Genomic DNA, 6305 nt, shown 5'->3' on the forward strand with positions numbered 1-6305 from the left:
GTCCTTAACGATTACAAGCATAGCCGTAACATGATGCAGACACCACTATGCTTGAAAATATGAAGAATGGTACTCTGTAATGTGTTGTATTGGATTTGCCCTGAACATAACACTTTGTACTCAGGACAAAGAGCTTTTCACGGTACTACTTTAGTGTCTTGTTGCAAACAGAATGCATGTAATGGAATGTTTTCTCTTCTTTACCAGGCTTCCTTCTTTTCACTCTGTCAATTACGTTGGAATTGTACTGTAACTTCAATCCATCCTCAGTTTTCTCATGTCACAGCCATTATACTCTGTAACTGTTATAAAGTCACCATTGGCCTCATGGTGAAATCCATGAGAGGTTTTCTTCCTCTTCGGCAAATGAGTTAGGAAGGATGCTTGTATCTTTGTAGTGACTGGGTGTATTGATACACCCAGTTAATAACTTCCCAATGCTAAAAAGGTATTCAATGTCTGATTTTTTTTTACCCATCTACCAATAGGTGTCCATCCTTCTTTGCGAGGATTGGTCAAATTACAGTTTTGACTTAAATCTACTGAAAATCTTTGGCAAGACCTGAAAATGTTTGTCTAGAAATTACCAACAACCAATCTGAAAGGGCTTGAAGAATTTTGAGAAGAATAATGGGCAAATGTTGCACAATTCAAGTGTGGAAAGCTCTTAGAGACTTACTCAGAAATACTCACAGATGTAATTGCTGCCTAAGGTGCTTCTACAAAGTATTGACTCAAGGCTGTGAATACTTACTATATATATATATATTTTACCTTTATTTAACCAGGCGAGTCAGTTAAGAACATATTCTTATTTTCAATAACGGCCTGGGAACAGCAGGTTAACTGCCTGTTCAGGGGCAGAGCGACAGAGTTGTACCTTGTCAGCTCAGGGGTTTGAACTCACAACCTTCCGGTTACTAGTCCAACACTCTAACCACTAGGCTACCGCCCCGATAAGATAAGCTAATTTATAACAAATTCTGAAAATGGATATATAGCATTTTAGAATGAGCTCTTCATTTGATCTACAAAATACATGTCTATCTGAACATTTTGCAAATGTTCATTATCCTGATTGGCTATTGCCCCAGGTGTACATAATCAAGTCAAACCAATTAACCAATTATATTTTGAACAGATCAGTACAAGTTGTAATGCTCAACTACTGAATGACTTTTTCAACAGGCCACTGAAAAGGTTGAAAGCTGCAATTCATTTTATGTTACCTGAAAATACTGCAGAGTAATTCAAAGCCATTTGAAAACATTGCAAATAGCAAATTGGATGCATAGCAAGAACAACTTCGAACCTCTTTACCCATCTGAGAGTAAGTGTTATTGTTTTAAACACACACTATACCATTTTTAAAGGGATAGTTTACTCAAAATGCAAACTAACATGATTTTCAACCTACTGTACCTTGGCTGTAGTTTATTCAAGAAGGCAGTTTTGCGATATTCTGGTTTCATTTTGACATATAATAGCCATATTGTGTTACTGTAACAAACTGTACTTGTGCCTGTTTAATCAAACTGTAATTACTTTTTGAACAATGTTTTATTAGCATGTTGTTACATAATACTTTGGTAATTGCATACTTATTGCATATTAATGAGCTGAGAGTTTTTGTAACTTCTGCACACCAGAGGAATAGTGACTGTTCCTTATTCCACTTAGCTATGTAATAACTCTTGTAATGATCACAAAGAATTAGAATTTGATGTGAAGTGTTACTGTATTACCTTGTCTCACTCATTATGAAAATATATTTGTTAGTCAAATTGAAGCTGCAAAAGGGGTCTACTCTAATGTTGAGGTGATTCCATGTCCTTCCTGTATCCAAGCCATGTGCTCATGATCATACATTTAGACGAATTTGTAGTTTTTGCTTCTTCATCAAATATTTGGCAGCCATCAAATCAATATTTATTTGTTTTCAAATACCCTTGCGGTAACACTTTACTTGACACCCAGTATCAGCACACACACACACACACACACACACACACACACACGCACGCACGCACGCACGCACGCACGCGCGCGCGCACGCACGCACGCACACACACACACACACACACACACACACACACACACACACACACACACACACACACACACACACACACACACACACACACACACACACACACACACACACTTCCTCCTCTCTCTCTATCACTCCTGATTAAAGTGACAGGGGCACTTCCCATTGGCTGTGAGAGTGGCCCTCTCCTTTCCAGGGCAGCCAATTTCCCCCTACTCCAGAGCTGATAGGAAACTTTGATTGTCCACTGAGCTTATGAGAGACAAAGACATTTTTCCTCTCATACTTCACATACCACTCTATTTCATCTCTACAGTGAGACTCTCATTATTTCCGTGTTTTCTCACCCTCTTTTTTGTCAATCTGACATTAACTCTTTGTTGTCCCCTTGGTACATGGCCTTACATTGTGAACCAGATCTGACAGATCTGACAGGCAGGAAGTGTCACCGTGCTAACACCTGGTTCCTGCATCCCAGTTAACTTACACCTCAAGCAACCTGGCGGCCTGGCAGCTTGACCCATGGTCCTCTTCCTCACAACCCCCTTAAACAAACGTATCATATACGGTGGCTGTGTGAATTCACATGAGGAGTTTGAAGGGGAACATTTCAGAGAAATAGGATGGATTCAAAAACGATAGGCCTACAAGCCCTAAAGTGGATGGGGAGTGAAGCATGGCAAAAGACAGATGGATAGGTAGACAGAACACTTAGAGAGAAATGTGTTGAGAGAGGGAGAACAGCTAACAGGAAACAGCTCTCTCTCCCCACCCAGTACTAGCCCTCCCAGCAGACTCTTCCTGTCAGGACTCCACTCTCTTCCTGTCCAGCCATCGGGAATCCCAGCTGGAACATTCCAGCTGTGCAATGGCCTTTTGTAGTCGTTCTCTCTCTCTCTCTCTCTCTCTCTCTCTCTCTCTCTCTCTCTCTCTCTCTCTCTCTCTCTCTCTCTCTCTCTCTCTCTCTCTCTCTCTCTCTCACACACACACATGCACAAAAAAAAGCATTTTAACAGACGACTTAAACTCATGCATGCGTTTTATGTACGGGTCATGGAATCAAATCCACTATTCTGGTGTCTCTAAGGTACGCACGCACACATCTTCACTTTCCTCATTTGAATGAGTCTACATTTTAATCATAATTCTATCACTAGGGGTCGCTACATAACAGTACAATAGGGCCCGATTGCTAAAACCGAGCGCTAGCGGGTTGGTAATAACACAAATAGCCTGAGTAACCCCTACAAGCCTTGTTCTGTCTTTACATTCATTCACCAAAAATCACAGAAGATCCCTCTTTATGATGTTGATATTTTGTGGGCAGGGAAATGCTGAAGGCCATTAAGTTAATGACTGTTGGCATACGAATGAAATGGCACACGAATGCATATATGTATGTCCATGCACTCAGGGCCAGGGTGAAAATTCCAGGTTTCATGACTTTGTGTCTGACCTTTTCGGAAAGAGAGCTAATCCCGGGATATAATAGACTCTGGTGCTGATATGGAAAACTGCTGCTACGTTATCTTGGTTGTCTTGGAGACCATCAGAGCACGGGCCCGGTGGATATGCCCCATCAATACAACGTCTATTCCAAGTTGTTTCATTGAAATGACGTGAAAACAACGTTGATTCAACCAGTGTGTGCAGTAGGTGTTTATTAAAAGGGGAGGTTGTTTATACTGGATTTTTGTTGTTGTTGTCATAAGTGTCACATAAATTGTAGATCGTGTTCCATGCTCGATTGTGAATGGAAATCTGGTTTCTCCCTCTTCCAAAACATTGTACTATCTGTGTGGTCAAATGATTCATGTAGACTCTATGGCTAAAGCAAAGGACAGTCATGAGATAACTGGGTGTCCATGGTGCAGTTTTTGCGGCTAATAGTGTTTGCGAAATATGCGCTCATAAGCCATCAATAATGAAATATCAGAGTAATATTAGGCCCATACCATGTCTATCGTAACCTGTTAAGATTTTAGTTCTACTCATAAGACAGTGAAAAATAATTGTGTTTGAATTTGAATATTTTATTCTAGTGGTAAGAAAGGCATTTGTTAGAGAATACACATATACAAAAACAGCAGGAACGGCTTGTCTACTTGCACGAATACACTTTTGGCATTTCGGAATCTTTAGTATATCTTTAGTAATACAAGCCTATTTTATTTGTTATAGTATATATTGTATGTTTAAGTCGATATTGAAGTGAACATTATTGCCATTGATAATACTGTGATTAATAGACGTAATAATGATATTTTACACCTATTATTAGGCCTATTATTATTCTTATTATCATAATTCTTATTCTTATTATTATTAGTAGTAGTAGTAGAATAGTAGGCCTGTATTATTGTTGTTGTTCTTCGTTTTACTTCGCCTAAGCTAATACTTTGACAGTATTATGTTATTGTTTATTTCATTGTTATTTATGGACATTAATATTGCCATTGTTAATTGTTATTATGTGTTAGTTATTATGTTACATTGTGTTTCAAATTTCAACGGTGATAGTTAATAGGGAGTAGGCTGCCATTCAGTATAGAAAGCATATCTGGAAACGCATACATGGCTCCATCCCAGGCAAAGGAGTAAAAAAGCAACACATTTAGCCCTACCACTTTGCCAATGTAGAGACAACAACCGAGGAGACAGGATTAATCAGTCAGATAACCATCATATCACTTCACTATGATATATGTTTAATATAGCGTGTATTGATATGTAAAGTGTGTGTACCAAAGGCCTATACTCAATAAACTAATTTAAAAACCCCAATGGAGCTAATATTGGCTCCAACACCCGGCGCGTAAAACCTGTAAATATTTGTTCATTCTCTGCATCTATCTGTCTCTATCAACCTGCGGGATCTTCCCCCCACAAATGATGCATTAGATGCATTGAATGTATTTCTTGTGCAAGTTTGAAAAGGCGGCGATAATCTGGGAATGAGAGATAAGGAACACCAATTTATTCAGCGGCACTTTGGTCCCTGCTTCCAGCTCGTTCGGTGCTGACACCCCCAGCAGTTTGCTGATAACGATTAGGCCATTTATTATCTTCACAGAGAACAAAGATTGCCTAGTGCCGATGAAATATTACCCCTGGTAGGCTAATAATCGGAAGAAGAAGGGCCCTGGCATCTAATGCAGCATGCATATATAAATAATAACGTCTCTGCCAAGCGCCGTGAAGACACTCACGACAAAAACCATGATGCAGAACATGTTGAAAATGATAAGAAAGAAACATAGGCTAAATAAATGAATAAATACACAGAATACATGTTCATGTGCTTACGTCATTATGATGACCCCATGAAAAATATTATTATTCAATTATTGTTAGGCAGATTATTATTATTATTCTGTCCTCCTCCTTATAATTATGGTGGCTAATCTAGGACTATAATGTTGTAGGCTATATTGTCATTAAGCTCACCTCGAGATCATTTGCTTTAACATGTCCATAATATAAACTAGGGGTCAAACTATAGGCTAGAGATATATATATATATTTTTTATTTTTTTATTTTTTTACAGAAATTACAAATAGGATTTGAAGCTCTGGGCTGATAAACTTTAAACGGGCGCTCAAACCAATAGGCTATTATTTTCGCTGGACAGAGATCACAAGGCTCACGCTGCTCATACCTTTATTGATATGTAACTAATAGGCATTCTAATTGGCTTAATGGTATGGGTATGTTGCAAAATTCTTAATTTACCCAACCATTTCGTCAAGTGATGATGAGCTACCATCTTGTAAATAAACGATAATCTACACGAAAAGAACTATTCGTGATGAGTGTTTGATTATAATTATTAACATTAACAAGTATTATCATAATCTTTGCTGTTGTTGATGATGTAACTTTATGTGTCCTAAAAGATAGAACTGCTGCTTTTGGGGTGGATACGGTGAAAATAATGGACATTCAAATTGATCTGTTATGTCTGCTCCAAGTTCCCAAATGTTTAGTGCATTTTCAACTTCTAATTTGAATAATGGGATAACAACATCCGGACAGGGGTCGAGATTACATTTCAAGGAAGGTATAGGCAGGCTAGAGTCACCACTCTATGCAAGGTCTAAGTCTATAATGCTCTATCCAGTTTCAACAAGAGATGGTGTCTTCAATTGTGCGCGGTCATTGCATTTGATATTGTACAACAACATTTTGAAGAAAATGAAAGCCTATGCGCCATACAGGCTATTTAAAATATGGGCCTATAGGGACAAACTTTTG

This window comes from Oncorhynchus keta, chromosome 21, assembly GCF_023373465.1.
Source record: "Oncorhynchus keta strain PuntledgeMale-10-30-2019 chromosome 21, Oket_V2, whole genome shotgun sequence".
NCBI classification, from domain to species: domain Eukaryota; kingdom Metazoa; phylum Chordata; class Actinopteri; order Salmoniformes; family Salmonidae; genus Oncorhynchus; species Oncorhynchus keta.